The sequence below is a fragment of the Ornithodoros turicata genome, chromosome 1, assembly GCF_037126465.1.
Source record: "Ornithodoros turicata isolate Travis chromosome 1, ASM3712646v1, whole genome shotgun sequence".
NCBI classification, from domain to species: Eukaryota; Metazoa; Arthropoda; class Arachnida; order Ixodida; family Argasidae; genus Ornithodoros; species Ornithodoros turicata.
Window position 1 is genome coordinate 104726693 of NC_088201.1, and position 19566 is coordinate 104746258.

A 19566-nucleotide genomic window follows, 5' to 3' on the forward strand; every position below is an offset into this window, starting at 1 on the left:
GTCCGAAAAAAATGACTCCCTTGTACATCTGCCAGCCCACTCAACAAGCTGCACGTGCGAACCAATTTTAAACGAGTCAAAAATATTGTGCAGGAGCAGGGATGCGATTGCACGGGAGATAATAGAAGCCTATCCTACAAGAAAGCTAGGTGAAAAATGTGTAAGCGACACTTCGATATACTTACACATAATTGAAATGAGCTTCCTGGAAGGGTGATGAGAGATAACCTTGTTACTCTATTGTAATTACCGGACTGAACCGGTTATACTCTGTTGCTCCTTTTAACCTTTATATCTTCGGCTGATGCCAATTAAAGTTAGTTGTAAGCAAGCGCTCATCCTGTCTGCATCTACCTTGCGGTCGTCTATTCTAGCGCATTCCTCTGTACAGCAATGCACCAACTAGCCCAACAACATATACTGCTCATTGTAGGTGGTATCGGACAGATACTTGTAAAAACGAAAGTTCTTTGATTCGTGCATCCGTTCTCGAATTCTTTAGCCCAGGGCTTTGAGTGAAACACCCTGTATAAGTGCACCTGTGCTGGCATGCAAGGCTCAGCAATTGCTCAATGCAATTGGAAAAATGTATTGTCCACATGGAGCTCTCAAGGCAATACAATCCTGGTCAATTTTGTGAGTTGCAATGACTATGGTGCAAGCACTTCACCAGCAGTAAAATGCATTCAATGGGGAGAAGTATGGGGCCGATATTAACAGTAAAATTGCCGCTGTTTATTTTAGAAAGACGTACGTAGAGCACATGCTTCTATGAGGCTGTTGAAATATAAAATGCCGCCAAACGTTGACAAAAACTACGTTCCTGTGCTCCAGTTTGATATTGGTCTTAAAAAGCTGCAGGGAAAGTACACAAACAAGAAAGTTATGTACTAGATGAAAGAATTAATTTATTGCAGATATACGACTCAATCAATAAATAACCATAAATACTGTACGTAAGACAAATTCTGCGTCACTCTTGGAACGTAACTTGCATTTGAAGTAAATGTGGGAACTATAGGCCAGGAGATATCAAGAAATCTTCAAATTTTCTCAGACCTTCTTCTAATATTTGATTTGACATTCCGTGCTGTGCGTGAATACATGTGACACCTGCAATGTATAAGATACACACTTGTCCTATAGATACAAAACAGAGTGTGCAATTGTAGATATCTAACCTTCTTTCACTAATTCACTAAAAATTCTTTCACTAAACTCCTTTCACTAATGTCGCAAGCAATTAGGCTTACCTAGTTTTGAGACATCTCTTATATTGCGGTATTCATCATCAAAAAACAGCATGTCTCTGTAGGGGATGCCTGTTTTTGAGGCAAACCTGAAACAATAATTATTCGTTTGTGCATTTCAGATGGCAAAGTGTCAAACAAATATAGCCATGCATGACTGTCATATCTCACAGGGAAAAAGAAGCGAGGGAGAGCGAAAAAAAAGTTCCCTGTAACATGAAATTTTAGTGAAGTAGTACTCAACTTTGTCTGGTACTTCAGGTAAAATGTAGAAAGCATTTTCTTTTGTAAATTTTCGGAACAGGCATTCAATTAAAAAATGGCAGATCTAAACAGCACACGGTAAGTGTGTGTTATGAAGTAAATAAGTTATGACAAGTAAATATAGCATAAATGCACATTTGGGTTATTTTCTAATATCATGTGGTTGTCTCTGGCCATGCTGTATATCTCGCTACAATTCTCCACGGTGTTCAGTAAAACTACAAAGCCTATCCCACGTTTTATGTGGCATTAAAACAGCACAGAAGCCACTTTTAACAACCTGTTTTCTTCCTATAAAACTGTTAAGAGGACATACCACCCCCTGTTTTCTATGTGAACTTTGCATAGGTTTTGTGGCTGAACTACGAGACAGATCGGATTGCGGAAACTTTCATTGGAAAGGTGACGTCAAGATCTCTTAACTCTGGGAACTGAAATATCGCTCTAGCGTTGTAATTTTTTTTTACGGACCCCTGAAGGTGGGAACCCCTCTGTTTTCTATGTGAACTTTGCATAGGTTTTGTGGCTGAACTACGGGACAGATCGAAATGCGGAAACTTTCATCGGAAAGGTGACGTCAAGGCATCTTAACTCTGGGAACTGAAATATCGCTCTAGCGTTGTAATTTTTTTTAAAAAAAGAAAAAGAAACGAATTTTGTCGCTACAGCTTCAAAAAATCCAAATAAATAAATGAAAGCAAATAAAAACAATCCGCTTCTGAGGTTAACCGGGGACATGTTTCAGGATTCAAATGACGCGTTTTTTGTGTGTCTTTAGCATTCTCTTTTTCCGAAAAAGAATTAAAAGTGAGTACAGGCATGCATCCAAGGCGTTTACCACTGATTCCGGAAGGTGGCGCCGTCCGCTCGCAGCGCCCGAACGTAGTCCGCTCGTACACATCCGCCATCCGCGTATTGCGCAGCAGCTGATCGGCGTCCGTGGTTTCGGCGGTTCGTCCTGAAGTGACCAATTCGTGGCTAAGTTACGCGTTTTTTTTCACTTTCTTGTCCTGTTCATTTGCTCTCTGTCCTTGTGTGTTTTCTGCGTGTTCATAGTATTTACCCATTATGGCTCGAAGTCACGTCTACGGACAACGGAAACGTAAGAAGAAGGACTTTGCGAATTTACGTGGTAGAGGCAGGCATGTGACGGAGCCTGCGGATTTGAGAGATTTTGGTAATGCAGGATGCTCCAGCCGTGCTGTTCCCAGTAATCGTTGCACTTCGACGACTCCACATCGCGCAGATACCCTTGTAGGCTCAACCTTTGGTGGTAGTGTTGTTCCTCAAACTGTAAGTGGTGCCGGTCGGAATGCTTGTTTCGCTTCGAGCACAAGCGAAATTCGCCCTTCAAATTCGTCATTTGCTGATTCAGCTGAGGTAGATAATGTAGTCCCCTGCAGTTCAGGTTGTGACGAGCTTGCCGGTTCCAGAGCAAGTCCCGTTCCAATCACTGCCGCTGTTACACCCAGTCGATCTCCATCTTTCGATACTGGCAATGTTCACCAGACACAGAGTCAGCGCACAAGCAGTGTGAATGGTCGGCGTATAGTGGAGATTGATCACTTCTTCTCGTCTTTGCAAAGTTTGTCGGTACATAGTCCGTTTGGTTGCGGCCTGGCTGACATGGAAATTGTATCAGAACATCGGCGAGGTCTGTGTATAGCTCTTTCAGTTTGAAGTGCAGGATGTTATTTTTTTTTTTTTTTGATTGGGTGTTAGCGCCGCGAAGCAACTGTGGCTATGAGCGACGTACAGATGTGGACAGACGGAGAGAGGATAGCAGGAAGGAGTGGGTGACAGGGGGGTTAGTATGCGTCCTGGGCCGACTTCAGGGGGAACTGTGCCGACATTCGTCTGGAAAGTCTTCGGAAAACCCAGGGAAAACCTCAGACAGCACAGCCAGCGGTAGGATTCGAACCCACCACCTCCCAGTCTTCAGCACGACCTTGGTTACCACCAACGAGCGGACGCCTTAGCCCACTCGGCCATGCCGCTGGTGAAGTGCAGGATGTGTCTGAGGAAAGATGTAGTCACAACGGAGGCACCAGTTGATCAACTTGTTCAACAACGCATGGACGTCAATTCCTCAGCAGTGAACGGTATCGTGTCTATAGGTTCTGGTTTCTCAGGCCTTCTCGAGCTCCTAGGTGCTCTGGACATACCCGGCATGGCTAGTAGCACGTACAGTAAGTATCAGGATATTGTTGCTAAAGGAATCGACGAAACAGCTTGGGAAGAAATAAGAAAAGCAGGCATTGAGGAAGCTCGGTTAGCTAGGGAGGCTGGGAACGTCGATGCTGACGGTTTTCCTATAATTACGGTCGTTGCCGATGGTGCTTGGTGCAAACGTTCATACAAGAACAAGTACGACGCTCTTTCTGGCTTGGTAAGTAAATATTTTTATCTACACTTAATAAAGGTGCCCGAAAAAGGAGGATTTATCTTGCACACCGCTTGGCGGACGGGATATACAGGAAGTCTGTGCCCACTATTTGTGGAAAGAACACTATGAGCATTTATTTGGAGGAAAAAGTTGACCCCTCTGGTGCTATTAGTGGCACTGCTGTCTTTTGGTAAACACACTTTCTAGAGTGGTATACATCCTGTGGCATTAGTTCGTACGATACGCGTACAAGTGCATAATTCCTGGAAACATTGTCATTGGGGGTAGAGTTTTGTGGAATACAATCCTGACATTTTTTCGTTTTTGCAGGCTGTAATTTTTGGGTACCGCACAAAGAAAGTACTGTTCCTAGGCGTCCGGAACAAATTTTGTACACTGTGCGCAAGTTGCAAGGCAGGGTCGAGCCCAAAAAAGCATCTGTGCTTCAAGAACTGGGACAGCAGCTCTACCAGTATGGAGAAGGATATCGTCGTTGAAGGCTTCAGGCGCAGCATTGAGTTGCACGGGGTAAAGTACTTGCAGTTGATCGCTGACGGTGATTCGAGCACATACAAGTCAATTCTTGAAGCTGCACCGTACCAGCATCAGGTAGTTCAGAAGGTAGAATGTCGCAACCACCTTCTTCGAAACTATGTAAGTCGTCTTCGAGATGTTGCTTTGGCAAAGAGAACAACCCCCATTCCCCCATCGCTGAAGAAGCTACTTCTGCATAATGCTGTTCGACTAAGAGTTGGAGTTGCTAGGGCTATTCACTATCGCAAAGAGCAGGCCGAGTTCAGCAAACAAGATCAGATTCGGAACCTGGTGGCTGATATCCGTAATGGGCCACTCCATGTGTTCGGCGACCACGCAAAATGTGCGGGTTACTTTTGCAGTGGTCCAAAAGAAGGGGAAGTCAATCACGTCCCAGAGCTCAGGAAATGCGGACTTTTCAATGAAATCCTTTTTTTTTGTCATCTTTGTCATTAATCTACCTCATCCTTCTTTCATCATCTGTTAGTTTTTTCGTTATTTCCAAATTCTTTTTCTTTATTTCTTATTTTCTTAATTTTCTTCCTTTATTTCTCTCTTATTCCTTCCTATTTCTTTCTTTCTTTAATTCTTATCTTTTCTTTTTATTTATTTATTTATTATTATTTCTTATTTCTGGAATAGCAAGCCGACGTCCCGTTTGGCTGACCTTTCCCCGTTTTTTTTTTCCTTTTCGTCTAATAAATATACCCCCCCCCTTGTAGCGATGAGTCGTTTGGCAAACAATGGTACCAGCTTGATCCTTGACGTTAATAATAATGCTGCAGAACATTTCAGTTCTCTCGTTGCAAAGTTTTCTGGCGGTAAAAGAATAAACATTTCCCAGAGGGGATCATTCGGAATGCGGGCTTCAGGAGCTGTCGTGTCTTTCAACTCTAAGCAGTACCATCGTGCTGTACATAAGGCAGTGTACAACACCAGCCCTGGGAAGTATGCAAAAATTATGCTGAAGCGTAAATCAGCTGTTCGTGCTGCTTGCATAAGGCATCAGAGTTCTGGGGCTGATCGCTGTAAGCGTTCACTTGAAGGTGTGCCTTGCAAGCGTGCTTCCAGCGACAACCACTATGGTTCCATAGTGGATGCTCCAGACATGAACCACGATGACTATGTTGAAGCTGCTGCGGCGTACAAGGATTCCCTTGTGCTCTCCCAACCAGATGCAGAGCAGCTCGAGGCTGATACTCGAGGTCAAGAAGGGAGAACTTTGTGGATGCAGGAGAGGCGAAAGCGATTCACCGCTTCTAATTTTGGCAAGGTATGCAAGATGCGAGATGCAACGAGCAGTGCAAGTACTGTTCGTTCCTTGCTCTATGGTCATGTTGACACTGAGGCTCTCCGATATGGTCGCGACACTGAGCCCATTGCAATTGCTAAGCTGCAGGATGAGTTGGAGGTGACTGTTTCACCATGCGGCCTTGTTGTTGATCAGGAGTTTGCATACCTTGCTGCAACACCTGATGGGCTTGTCAGTAACGACACTGTCGTGGAAGTGAAGTGCCCTTATTCGGCTCGGTCCCTTACCCCTGTGGAGGGAGTGAGGGCAAAAAAAAAACACCTTTTGCACTATTGATAACTCTGGTAATATTTCGTTGAAGGAAAACCATGACTACCACTATCAGGTGCAGAGACAACTCCACATCACTCGACGTCAGTTTTGTCTTTTTGTGGTATATTCTGGTGAGGAAATTTTTGTCCAGAAGATCGAGAGAAATGATGGCTTCTGGAGCAAAATGATTGGCCACCTTCAACTGTTCTACTCGCATAGCCTTCTACCGGAGTTGGTTGACCCTCGTCAGTCCCGTGGGCTGCAGCTCAGAGATAACAAGAAGAGTGACCATCAGGTTGCCTCGCTCTGTGATGCCGCCAAAACAACTTCCAATCAGGGCGATTCATCCAGAAAGAGACGGAAGACTGGTAAAGATAACTCACCTGCCGCTGTTCTGTAATTATGGCTAGACTGTGGATTTACGTGTCATTTAGTTTGTGCGGCTCCACCTTTGCCAGGTGTTTTAATGCATATTCATCCATTTTGCTTCATAATTTACTGAATGTTTTTCCATATACATGTCTTCGACTTTGGCTCAGGCTGCATATCTTCACGTTTGTGTTTCATATTTAAGTTACCTTTTTCCATTTTTACTGTGCATATTTTTCAATTTTCCTAAATATTTATATTAATATATTTCTATGTATAAATCCACAGACTAGTCGTGCGATGCTTGTCATATTTTAAACATGGCGTAAGAGTGTGAAATCTGAATCCAGCCATCAGCACGTGAGGATCTAAGTATGAGAATGGTGCACAATCTCCCAACCGTAGAACCGTCTTCCCCGGCATTGTTGAAACACGTCCACACGTTGATGCTATATGTGTGAGGCCATCATGGTATTCTACCTTGGCTTGAGTGTATGATGATATGGCAAGGCTGTCCCTAAACCGTCGTTCTTCCCAGGCATGGTTGAAACACGTCCACACGTTGATGCTATATGTGTGAGGCCATCATGGTATTCTACCTTTGCTTGAGTGTATGAAGATATAGCAAAGCTGTCCCCAAACCGTCGTTCTTCCCAGGCATTGTTGAAACACGTCCACACGTTGATGCTATATGTGTGAGGCCATCATGGTATTCTGCCTTGGCTTGAGTGTATGAAGATATAGCAAAGCTGTCCCCAAACCGTCGTTCTTCCCAGGCATGGTTGAAACACGTCCACACGTTGATGCTATATGTGTGAGGCCATCATGGTATTCTGCCTTGGCTTGAGTGTATGAAGATATAGCAAAGCTGTCCCCAAACCGTCGTTCTTCCCAGGCATGGTTGAAACACGTCTACACATTGATGCTATATGTGTGAGGCCATCATGGTATTCTACCTTTGCTTGAGTGTATGAAAATTGTGGAAAGAAACATTAATGGTATTCCTAGCACTTTTGAAGCTCCACCAGCCTGTTCAGATGTCGACATCCTGAGTATGAATCCATTTTGATATTTTGACAAGGTCGGTAAGTATCATAATTGTGCAGAGCTGTCTCCCAACTGTCGCCAGTTCCCCGCATTGCTGAGCACGAGCAACATCCCAACGTGTCGCTCTGCGTTACGTCCTTTTGCCATCTTGCCTTTCCTTGGGTGTCATTTCAACATATGAAAATTGTATTTTCAGATTCAGGTATCCAGTACTACTGCAAATATGATGGCCAGACACCCAAAGGCCAAACTTCCTAAGTGTTACTGTCTTTACCTGTCATTTGAAAATTTCCTACTCTCTCCCTGATTATGAAGCACCTGCCCTTGCCAGTGTTGTACCTGGTTCAGCATTATGTGGCCAATGATGAATGGTGCCCTGTTGGACATTTTTTTTCCATAAACACACACTCTGAGGCTTTAGCTGCCAACTGACAAGCATCATCAGTTGATAGTGAAAAGCAACTATCAGTTGCTACTTCATTGCTCAAAAAGGAAACTCGTTGCTGAGTAACACGTTCCAAGTTTTTACTGTTCCCATATTATGAATCTGGCTCTGTCCACCAGGATGCTATATGTTGATGCCGTATGTGCGAGACCTTCATGTCAAAGTGCGCCTACATGCAGCGGACTGTATGGTACTTCATTATGTGTGTATGCCACATCGCCAATGATGAAATGTGGTGTTGGATACTGTATCCACGAATGAACATTCTGAGGCTACAAGCATGAGCTGATACGCATAAGTAATGCAGAAAACGTGACGATGTATACATGCTGCGTTCTTCAATAAAATATCTCCTATCTACCAATAGCGAACACATGCTACTGATTTCTTTTTAATCTTTCGGGTGCTGGCTGTCTAGGATTTTCTGCTTGCAGGAATCTGTGAACCAGTTGTTACTAACAATGGCCTTTGGTCACCTTGACCAGATTTCATCTGAAGAAAAACTTGAGTCCGGGGGAACACTGCAAACACATCTGTACGGACCACAATACAAATTTGAGGAGAAATACATTTTTTCCCTTGAAAAGCTTGCTATGAAGCATAATATATTTTATTAACCAAAACATATCGCACGAGTTGCACCCGTAGGAAAATACCCAGCCATCTCATTCAGGCTACAGTGGGCATCAGTGACTCGCACTCATAGTGGCAAGCAATGCAGTAGTCTTTCATTTCAAATTTCACACGCATTATCATGCACCACCTCGCTATGTTTAGAGTTTCTGCTCCAGGAAATGTCACGGGGAGGGGGACATATGTGCCCTGGACCAACTTCTAAGGAAACTACTGGTCTCAGGGTGCCTAGGGTAACGAGCAGACAGCCCAGCCGGAAGCTGGCAGACGGCATGGAGCCATTACAAAATCGCCATTGGAATGATGATAGTTGTTTACAAAATTTTATCGGGCAGGTCTTGTGTAAGATGTGGGCCATTTGTACACTAATCATGGGACAAAGTATGCGATGGCAGGAGGAACAGGTTACAAAAAGCTTTGGCTACGTTGCTGCTGCTGACAGAAGTGAGCATAGGATTGGGGATCAGATGACGTGGTTGTTATAATACAGCAGGTAATGGTGGTAACATCGTTCTGTGTCGTCATGACATGGCGGCTAAAATGGTGAGCGTTCACCACGGTGAGCGCACAGGCCTACATGCACTCGTGGGGTGTCCCTTAGCACGACATTTTCACACGACTCCATTGGCTTGAGTACGATGCCACGACGCGGACCCGGTGCTTTCAGCCATCGTCCATAGCGTTTCACGAGGGCTGTCCGGAGGATGACTGCTAGGCACGATAACCCCCGTCCCCTCGAAATGTGATAGCCATCCCGTGAAAGCATCCCCTCTTTCACCTCCTTGTTCCTGGTAAAGACCTTGTGCTGGAAAAAATATTTGAACATATATACGGAATGTTTTTGCAAACAGCATTCACAAAGACAGCAATACAAATAAACCGGAATTCCTGGTAGGCATGTGCCAGTACTTCGTACGCATTTTATTTTCGTAAAAATTGCGCGATAAAAAGCAACCGGAAACTAGCTTTGTGATACTTGAATTACAAACAGGCACCGCATCAAGACCATCACCTGTTTCAGTTACTTTTTGTCGCACTGTTTTTCCAAAACTAACGAGCATTATAAAATACCTGCCATGACCACCAGGAAGCAGGAAGTTCCAGAGTTAGCGTTCGAGAAGCGACTACTCACGTCAATGCTCAACACCGTAGCGTCACCGGCACGGACAGCTGGAATCGTGCGCAGCATCGCGTTATATCCCTGAATTGTGCCAGAAAGTTCAGGCCGCCTTGTCTGTGGCATCAGCTTATACAGGAATATATGCTCCGCGTAGCCTTTCGCCACCTCAACGGTATCCTGTGAAAGACAATTCATGGAAATGAATTGTGTTTTAGCAGCATGGGTTTTAGCAGCACGGAGATTGAAATCGTTGCAATCTGTACTTACTGAGACTTCCCGCAAAACAGCTGCGGCACTCTTCCCATCCTGGATATCGTTGCCACCGATATACGTGACGATCCAGTCTACTGCTAGGTGCAGTCGATGGATTTTTTCTCTCAGACGGGCCGCTGTAGCTCCGGGATAGCTAAAAGTGACGATTTCCACGTCAGAGTCTACGAACAGCCTGTCGCGCGTCATAAACTTCAGCTGGCTACTGCCAACCAACGCGCCTTTCATCGTTTACGTTTCTCTGGGACAGTGGCGTAGCCAGACCTCCAAGGTAGGGGGGGCTCGATACGAAAACTCGCCCCCCCCTCACTGCTCCTGGGTGCGACAACACACATATACTTGTCTACACCGCAAAATGCGGCTGAAAAAAACGAACAAAAGAACGAAAATAATTTATTTGGACGTTCACAATACGATTACATATATAGGCTGTCATGTCCAATAAGGTGTTGTCACGAGCTTGTAAGTACTTTGAAAAGCTCATACTTCGAAAACCATTCACGACTGCTGCTTAGATAGCCGCCATAAACTGCAAGAACTTTCGCGATCGTCACACAGCCCCCCCCCCCCCATATATTATTTTCTCCTCGGATTTGCACGATTCGCGTGGGTCGGGCCGTGGCAGGTAGGGGGGGGCTCGAGCCCCCCCTAGCCCCCCGTGGCTACGCCACTGCTCTGGGATCACAATGCGTTATGCGGCGAACTGCAAAGTCAGTTGAACGCTAAACAAGTAAATCTCAGAAGAAGCTGCAAGGGAGAACCATGCGTGCGTCTGTGTCGTGCTCGAGACGCAGTTGGCGCCGTTGCGTAGTCCTCCTCTCCACAGCTGTCTGGTCGTCTGCTCGCTGAGGTCGACGCGACCACCAAGACCAAGCCTTTGGCAGCCCGCTCGTGCAGACGCGGATGTTATGTGACGGGGCCCACACAACAAACCCACCGCATGCAAAAATATAAATAAAATCAAATGCGTTTGTGGTGTTTTGCACATTGGTTTAGGGCCTTATGGACCAGCGAGACCAAATATAGTAGGATGACCGTGAGGGTGGGGACGTTTGCCACAAGATTTCGCGGCACGCTACCCAAACCCGGATTTATTTGTCATGAGCATTCTGCATGTATTCCTAAGAATCCTTCGCTGTAGTGGGACGATCATATGTTTAAACACTAAAAACAACAAATTATTTATCGAGCGGTCAAAAGCTTCCTTTTATGAACTGTATATGCACCGCGGAAAGGATGGACATTCGCCTGCGATCTCTGACGGTGAAAATGAAATCATAGTTCGATTGCCGCGGAAATAAACACTTTTTTATTTTTGAATCGGATAGTCCGCAATTGATGCAAACTACACTATGATAAACAGTCGCGTCCGAAATATCGAATATTCAGACAAACAATTCAACACGTCAGCCTGAACAGACTGGAAGACAGGTTGCTTTATCTTGGAATTATGAAATTTTTATCGTGGTTGAGGAAGGCCCGGCTAGCATTAAACCCCATAAAAAAGTAACAACAATACAGTGAAGGAAGTAACAAATTGATACCTGCCGTCTGCACGCACACTGTATCACGAAATCGGCCAAATCCGGCGGCCATTTACTCAAAATCGCCGCCAAAATTTTGGCACGATTTTCGGGTACGTCATGGAGCTATCCTTCCCGAGAACACAGAAAGAAAATTGGAATGGACAAATGGGACTGGCCATCGGGCCCGCTGCGAGCCTGAGGAACACTTAGAGCAGAGGTGGGTTTGGATAGGGCCTCAGTATAGAAACATTGGTGTATGGGCAGGGCACGGGCCTGAAAATCCGGCCCATGCAGTGCTCTACCTCTTCTCAAAGGCGACTACAGTGCCAAAATGCGCAAGACCTGTGCATACGTGCACTGTTTGGTTTGTTTGATAGCTGAAGAAACTCGGGACGGGGGACAAGACAGCCGTTTCTATAGAAAAGCGCTATCACACATTTTGTTTTCCCAAATGTTCGCGTAAGCCAGACGGACACTTGGTAGTTTGACGAAATGGGCATTTGGATCGTATGACGTGCAACCCATTATTTGAGGGCGAAATCCATACCCGACCCCTAAATCCTCTGACAAGACCAGCCACCCGCGCTCTACCAGAAAATGAAATCCACACCCAACCGGACCCGACCAGCAGGGGCTGCGGCGCCTTTGTTTACTTATTATTTGGTATGATCTTTTCTCTTCGTTGTTGTTGCTGTAGCCGTTGCTTGTTCGTGGCCGACCCGCCAGCAGTGCTTGTGCCAAAAACGCTGCCCGCAACAGTCTCGCTACCCGCGCGGGTGTCAATAATATCACCCGCAACCGACCCGCTACCCGCGGGAAACTCCAAACCGGGATCCGCACCGCAGGATAGAGCGTGTCGTGCAGAACCCTGCACTACGCCTGACAACTCCGCACTTCGGCTTTCCTCTTGATCAACGTCTCACTCTGCTTCACGGAGAGAGCGGTGTCGTGTGTACGCGGTTGCTCCTCTCTGGCTTTGTTGAAGGACGCTCCTTCTGCTGTCCAAACGCGCCCACCACGCCTGTGGGCCCCAACGTGTGTGAGTGCATGTGTGTGAAATTTTGAGTAGCAAGCCGTAGCCATCTGGCTGACATCTCCTAACCCCTATGTAGAAGAAGAACCGAGACCCAACACAAACATTCAGCTGTCGAGTATCATGAAGTCTGTTGACGTACATGCCGCACCATGTGTTGTCGAATCCGAACCTGGCACGGGCACGTGCGAAAAACGTAAAGCCCGGCCCGACAAGACCCGCGCAATGCTCTAAAAGAGAGTGCGAAACCCTATCGAAATTTGCTAGCAGTCCTGTGCGAGCGCACCGGCCTTGAGTTCTACTATGAAATAATGCGAGCCGATTGAGGGAGCGCTTTCACGACACCAATCGACAGCAACGAACGTCATGGTTCAACAGCGTAAATGTCACTGGCAAGAAAAGCAGGGATGTTTTGCAACGGGATGTTGCAGTGTCATATATGACCGTCGACAACCCCGCGTCCTTTCTGGATACTGTTGCCTCTGACAAAAATCGCTATTCAGATCAACTGGAGTCCCCCGATACTCTCAGGCACACGTGATCCTGTGACACCACGAAAACTGAAAACTACGATCACTATATCACGAATAGACACCTCCACGGACAGTCTCTGCGTATCGGGTGAAAAGCTTTAGCCCGCCTGCTACCGATCAGAGCAATCTTCATCCACGAGAAAGCGAGGTGGTAACGGCGGTACGCGACAGTCACACGGCATGTTCGAGAAATGCCAGTAAAACGTACACAGCAAACGCGAGACGACCAAATCCACCGCGCAAAAGCAAATCGGGGAAAGGAGGAAATCTAAAAATAAAGGAAACACAACCCAGCTCATAGGTCTCCGCCTGTCACGTGGGCTTGTCGTGTCCTCCAATCAGAGACGCGATGGACTTCTGACAAAGTCGGAGGAGTGGGAAGGGCGCGTGTGGCGCCATCTATCGCAGAAAAAAGTTCATTTTTGAGTTGAGACCTATGTGATATGTCCTCTTAAGTAGGCCAGTAAGATGCACCATGAGAAGTAATTCGCAACACAGTCAAAATTATCGCGCAAATTCAATTTAAAGTACGCCACAAAAAATGACTGCCGCTGTCCAATCATCGTCTTCATCCTGTCGACTGCGCCATGTGAAGAAATATAGACCAATTAAAGAGTTCATGAGATGTTGATGCGTCGATGCTGGCGGATGAACTCTCGTGGCCTCTCTCGTGCCCATTGCTTTTGTGGATGGGTGATGCCACGATGAAGACAATGATTGGACAGCGGCAGTGATGACGATGGTGCTGCTGCTCACACCCCTGTAACGTCACCGGTGACGTGGCATCATACCTTCTCGTCCTCGTTACACCCTGAGTGGCGATTTAAGGGTGAACGCGTGGAGCTACGTTTATGCGATACAAAAGAACGCAGCTAAAGATGAGGGACAAAGACTTTACGCTACAACTGCTTACTGATAACTGACAGAAATTTTAATTGGGAAAGGTAAGTAAAAAACACACACAAGGGGAGTTGACGGGAAAAACTGGCTCATTGACTTCTTAGGGCAGTCTAACAGCGCGTGTTGAACACGTAACTAATCTCTTGTGGCGATAAGTCAACTGAACGTTCCAACTACCCCGCATGAACACGTTAGTATATTTATGTGAGTTTTTTTCTGGAAAACAAATTGCACACGTCAAAACTGTTCATACTATGCGGTAAATTGTACACACAAACTTTCATCACACGTCTTACTGAAAATTTTTTGGATGGCCCTCTGTACTCCTTTAATATACATAATATTAACGTTTCGTTTTGCAGTTATACAGGGTGTTTTTCTTTTTCAGCATTTTTACGGAAAAGCTAGGACAGCAGCATAGATGTCGTTTTTGTAGTTGAGTTCTACGGCCAGTCGGACATCTTCAGCTGAAAGAAAGTATGCAACTACAAGATGACTAATTACCTAACATTCATTAACTAACTCTCCAATCAAGGAATTGCACGCAAATGTCAGATAGCAGAACGGAAGACCAATCCTCCCTCAAATCCATTCTATCTTCTACAAATAATGAAATCTCCATCGCTCCAAATCACGTGGCCCTCTGATGTAAAATGTCAGACTCCCTGCGTTCCCGGTTGTTGATCAAAATTCGGGGATCAGATATTTTAACGCACGTGCGTGTTTCAGGATTTTTTAAAGGTGGAATGGCGTTCAACGAGGATAGCCTCTCAATCTGCTATCTCACGTTTGCCCGAAATCCCCTAATTAAGAGTTACATGATGAATTTTAGGTCATTAATCCTATTGTAGTAGCACACTCTCTTCGAGAGGGTGTCCGCCTGGCCGTAAAACTCAAGTGCGAAAACGACACATATGCTGCTGTCCTTGTTATAAAAATTCTGTGTAGGCAAAAAAAAAAGAAAAAAGAAAAGGAAACAAAACGCCCCTGTATGACCATGACGAAAACCACCGAGACTAGGGACCAGAAAGGAACACACACGTACACAAGTCACACAGGTATGGGAAGCTACCTCCATAAGAGAGCTCAAGAACCCGACCACTATAAGGGGCTCTTGAAGGAAACCCTTCCCATTCAGACATGTGTGAATTGTGTCAGCAAGACTTCCCTGACTCTTAGTCCTTCTTTGGGAAAGTTGCTTCCTCTCCCACTGTGACGTTGCTGTCTCTGCATGCATAGTGAACCACACCCACAGTCCCCATATGTTGAAACCCCAACCATGAACTACTGATATAGTGAACTGTTTTAGTGGTCCCACTGACTTCATATAAAGGGGTCCTACTGTATTAGTAAAAAACGTACTTGTCGGAACATTATACAGAAAACGCACATCTATAGTCGTGTTCAACTTAAGAGAGAAAAGAAATCTTGTCCGTCACATCTCAAAATATTACTGCGCTGCAGACAGAATGGCTTGACACAGAGAGGTCACACTCGCTGGTCCGCGAGATAATGTAACCCACTCACTGAATGACTCAAGACTGGCCACATGACACGTGTGGTGGCGCTGCAGTGCCACCTGGTGCAGTGTCTCCTGGTGCGCTATTGTGCTTCCTTATCTCCGTCAGCATATGTAGTTGACAGACTAGATTTATTTCCGTATTTAGTCGAACACGGCTATAGAAACTCCTCGACAGCATTTACCCCGCTGCTTCGCAAAATACATTCCCTACGACTGTAAATGTAATTTTCGCAAATTTTGCTACGCTAAAAAATCGCGAAAAATTGTACTCGCGAACACAGATTTACGTTCATGGCACGAAAGGCAACGGAATCTCAAAAATGAAATACTCGCGAATAACTTTGCGAATGACTGAACGCGTGATTCACGAAAATTAATACATCGTGAATAGAAATACGTTCACAGTATTTTGGTATTAGCTGAAAAACATTCTGAAACTGTCGTTTTGAGGTATGCAAATTGTCGGCCGAGATCCTTCTCCGTCAAGTTAATGCGAGATACAGTGGTAGAAAAATGGTCACCCATCCCTTGCTCTTTCCTTCTTGTAAATCCGGTATGAGCCTTCTGTTTCTATTTAAAAACTGCAAGGTTCACTTTGCAAATTTCAATTATAAATTATTAATTTTCAATTATAAATTTCAAGGGGCCCTCACCAGAGAGGGCGCCGAACGGCAGGCCTTGGCTGGTTGGACAGTATTTATTTTATTTATTTTCAACAATACTGCAGGCCTTAAAGGGCCCATGCAGGAGTGAATACAAAAGGTTGAAGGTATACATTGGCAATATCGAACTAGTACATAAATGTATCACTCGTGTCACACGAAAAGGCAAACACTTACTTGTCAAGTGGGGTCCCAGGTTCAGAAAACGCGCACACACAGACACACACGCACACGAAAAGGCAAACACTTACTTGTCAAGTGGGGTCCCAGGTTCAGAAAACGCGCACACCCCGCGCGCACACACAGACACACACTCACATTTTCACACTCACAAACACAAAGTCTATTCTCACAACCACATAGATCCATATTATTCCTCAGGTCAATAATTATCCCACCAGCGTCAAAAGACGGCTCACACATGTACGCGTACGCAAAGGTCCTCGTTCCGGATGTAATAGGATATCACCAGGCGACCGTCACAAAGCAAAAAGAAAGAAAGGAATGCATGTTCGCTATACCTCCACGAAGAAAACGGTGCCGTGCTTCTACGCAGCAATCATTATACAGGAGTGAATTCACTTTCGTTTTGCCTTTTATTTCCTCGCACCCGTATATTTTGCAAGAATACTATAGAGCAGAACGGGTAAATGTGAACATCGTTCGCTACACACTGTAGCTCTCATCATTTTTAAACCAAACCACTTAACATGTGCTCATAGGTCCTCACTAAATAGGTGAGCCGATAATGACTCAAAATAAAATAAAATAAAATAATCATTCCAGCATCGCTGGCTGCAAGCTTGGGTACCCAACAGAGCAGCGCACTCCCATCAACACGCCTTGGGCTGACCTTACACATCCGAAGCCTTTTCTGAATACATTCTGCTACAATACAATACAATGGGCGCTAGGAGCGCGCGCGCGCGTATGCGTAGCTGCCGCAGCGCGTCGGCTCAGTCAGTTGCTCGCTGGTTGTCGCAGAGAGCAGACGTGTGCTCGGTTGCTCCGCAGTCCCTGCACCCGCTCAGTTTCTGCCTGGCTGATGAGCAGTCGCCGCGGGAGAAAAGGTGAGTGATTTGCCGCTCTCCTTTTCTCACATGTTCGCCGTGCCCCCCGTGTTTAGCGGTGACCAACGAGTGATTTGTCGATGTTTGACCGCACTCGTGTTAAGCCTTTTCGCGCATGTTTAGACTTGTTTAGCGGAGAGCAAGCCTTTTCTCCGTGTTGACGCACGTTTAGCGGTTCCCGCCTTGTGTTAGCTGCATAGTGTTGTGACGCTGTGGTTATGCCTAGTCGATTGCCTTTTCCACGATGTGTACTGTTTTCTGTGTGTACAGTGTGTTAAACCTTTTCTCTCGCACGCCTAGACTTGTTCAGCAGTGTTGGCATTTTCTACCTGCCGCTAGTGTCTTGTTCTGTCTTTCTCGCATAGAGCTATGATGGTGGCGCCATCTGGTGTGATGCTTTGCAACTAAGTGGCCACCTGTCGTCGATCTCTGCAACTGCCCGTCGCCAACTACCAACATGGCGGGCGCTGGTCACTCGCGTGTTGCGGAGCGGTTTCTTCGCCGCGTCGTCGTTGATTTTCGAATAAATTGTTTCTCTCCACTCTAATTCTATCTATTTCTTTTATTTTCTACCTATTTTTTTTATTTTTTATGGACACAGGTTGTCGGCAACGCACGGGGTGGTCTGGACACGAGTTAGATGCTCCCCAATTAGTGTGGTGGCTCCCTGCAGGATGCTGATTAATGGGGGGGGGTCCCAATTAGCTCTAATTGCTAATTAAACGTGTCCAGAAGCCTTGTAGCATTGCGGACAGTCTGTGTCCAGTCATTACTACTATTGTATTCCTTTCAAGCAAGCATCACAGCGCGATAGGTTCATAGTGTTGTAACCGAAGTGCGGGGTGGATTCTGAAAGTCGAAGATAGCTTGAGGTCAGGGTTACACTGAGAAAAGTACACCACACCACAATATGCACAGGTTATTGAATACAGACCAAATAGCTAAACTAACAATTTCAGCAGCAAGATCCGCTAGAAAAATCTTGACCATCATCACTGGCTCTGAGGCAGAGATCTGGTGGTGGGCACTTCGGCGATACCTTCATCAAGGCATTGATTTCTTTAAGCACGCTCTGGTAGTGGTCCAGCATGACATTCTGAATGAAAGATCAGGATAGCTTTCATTCACTCACAGTTTCAAACAAATTGACATTTCATGCGTCGATCACATTATGCAAACGGATTAAAGCAGAATAATTTATTCACTTCGGAGGTTCCTTTTTTTCTTTTCATTTTATTTAGAATGACTACAAAAAACGAACCTTGAGCTGAAGTCCTCCAGCATTCCAGTTTTGTACGCACGCAGGAGATGGAAAGCACAGCTGCAGCACGCAGCCGTCCTGAGAAATGGTTATATTTCGCTTGATGTCAAATACAGAATACATACGATTCCACACTTTACTCAACCATATTTTCTCCAAAACGGAGTCCATTATCCTAAAAGCAACGCATAAACCACAATGGATCACTGAGATCGAAACTATGCGATGCTGCGATGCTAAGTTTCGAGAGAAGCCTTCTAGAACGGTGTCACTCATGTTGAAAAGCATCTATGAGTAACGTTTATCAATGCGAGGAATACCACAAAAAGAAAGTTTTGGGGAGCACGGCCGGATACATTCGTTTCTCGCAGCGAGAGCGACGGGGACTCCGACAGTGCAAACACGGCGGGATGATCGAGGAACATCATTGGCCAGATTCGAAACTGTCGGTTACATGATTGCACCACTCGGCGCCTGACAGTCTGAAAAAATAAATCCGTTGTTGCACCCCGGTCATGGGACTGATTATCGTGAAGTGATCAGAGCAGCATCGGGGAGCGATCCTATTATTGTTTACATGACCAAAAGGAGACCAGAGCGGGAAATGATCAGGGCACTGTCGGGGGCTACCTTATCTTCTCTTATGTTCTACCTCCTCAGTTCCCACACCGCTGGAAACCAGTCGGGCACTATCGCCCGTGCAGGAGCCGAAGCCCCCATTGCGTTCCCATTCTTTTCCCGAGGGTTTGTGCTGCCTGGGTGCCTATGCTTCACATTTCTTAGAGTTCGACAAATGTTGGATCTTTCGACAATTGCTACCAACAATCTTCAAACAAGACAGCGTCAAGCGAACTCATGCGAGACAATCATCTTGAAATTTCCGTCTTTAAAACCGTTGTCGAAAAACGCCTTTTAGATGCGACATGAAACAGTTCTAGAAACGTCGTAAATTAGGATAGCTCTTATAGTGGTATTATTAAGATGTTTTTTAAATGTTATATCAGCACGTCTTATAAACGTACTGTTAATTAGGTCTTCCAAATGTCGCGATAACGTCTCGAACGTCTTCTATCCCAGTTTAACCAAAATAAAACGCTTTCTAGACTTTTTGCGCTACTAAGGTATGTGGGAGCGCTCCCGGATACGTGACGATAAAGCGGTAACCGCGTACGACAGA

The 19566-nt window shown here is 45.6% G+C and overlaps 1 long non-coding RNA gene across 1 annotated transcript; it reads right to left on the bottom strand.

Annotated features, from left to right (window-relative positions):
• Positions 1-898: 898 nt before the first annotated feature.
• On the bottom strand, positions 899-15296 carry LOC135367307 (uncharacterized). Its single transcript, XR_010414422.1, has 3 exons — positions 15237-15296; positions 1254-1339; positions 899-1113 (listed from the first exon to the last, which is right to left on the bottom strand). It is a non-coding gene; the product is annotated as an uncharacterized LOC135367307 (long non-coding RNA).
• Positions 15297-19566: the final 4270 nt, after the last annotated feature.